The sequence below is a fragment of the Sinocyclocheilus rhinocerous genome, unplaced genomic scaffold (genome assembly GCF_001515625.1).
Source record: "Sinocyclocheilus rhinocerous isolate Xijiao unplaced genomic scaffold, SAMN03320098_v1.1 scaffold17469, whole genome shotgun sequence".
NCBI lineage: Eukaryota > Metazoa > Chordata > Actinopteri > Cypriniformes > Cyprinidae > Sinocyclocheilus > Sinocyclocheilus rhinocerous.
Genome location: NW_015642213.1, coordinates 1 through 1,080, shown reverse-complemented (window position 1 = coordinate 1,080; position 1,080 = coordinate 1). Strand labels below are relative to the sequence as shown.

Here is a 1,080-nt window from a genome sequence, read left to right as displayed (position 1 = left end):
ACAGAAATAATTTATGTAGCTGACAGTAACCATAAATCATTCTTACCTGAACGTTGATACTGTGGAAAGATTTCCTGTTAACATAATCTCCCTCATGTGCCCCTGAGGGGTGTTTGATACGGCTATGGGTGCAATCCACTGCACCAATGACATTAGGGAAAGCTGTAAAAAATGAGTTTCCTACTGTGACTGTGCTAATGTAACACTTTTTTTGTTGTAATCTGTAATTAGTGTTACCTGCAATCTTGTAGAACTCCTCCTTGATGTGGTGGAATCTTCTGTGGCCAGGGAAGGTGATGAATATGTGCGCAAGTGATTTCAGTGCTAGACTAACATTTCTTATCGTGCGGCAAATAGTGCCTTTATTGAGGTTTTCAGCATCTCCAACAGAATAAAGGAACATGCCACTTGCTAAGAATCGCAGCGCTACACAGACCACCTGTGGGACAGTGAGAGCGTGGCTCCGTGCTGTTCTGTGTTGTATCTTTGGACCCAGCAGCCTACACAGATATTGGATGCCATCACCTGAGAGAAACATCTGTACCTCTCAGTCAGATATTCGTCTGCAAAGGCCAACAGGTCTGACCTGTCCCGGAAGACTCTTTCATGCCTGAATGCCTGAATCTTTTCATGTCTGAGTATTAACACTTCCTCGTCTAGTACATCATCCAACAAAGGGCACGCCATCGTTAAGAGGAAACACCTTAATCGGACATCTCAATAAATTAGAATGTCGTGGAAAAGTTCATTTATTTCTATATACTACATATTGACCTCGTCATGGACTTAAATGAAACCACCTTTGCAACTTCATCAGCCATTTCTTATAATCTCAACAACTGCAATAATATATGTATTCATCAAACCTCTGACAGCAATATGAACAGTCTTCATAATAACACTAAAATAGGCATACTTAGATGAATGACAGTATATCTAGTATTTTAATGCAGGATAATTAAAATGATGCAACATATTTACAGAAGACCATGGAGTGACTGTAAAACACATAAATTTCTAGTAGGATTGACAGCGGAACTAACGTCTCAGGTTACTTATGTAACCATGGTTCCCTGAGTA

At 40.1% G+C, this 1,080-nt stretch overlaps 1 pseudogene; it reads right to left on the bottom strand.

Annotated features, from left to right (window-relative positions):
* Positions 1-2: 2 nt before the first annotated feature.
* LOC107755754 (putative nuclease HARBI1) lies at positions 3-702 on the bottom strand (annotated as a pseudogene).
* Positions 703-1,080: the final 378 nt, after the last annotated feature.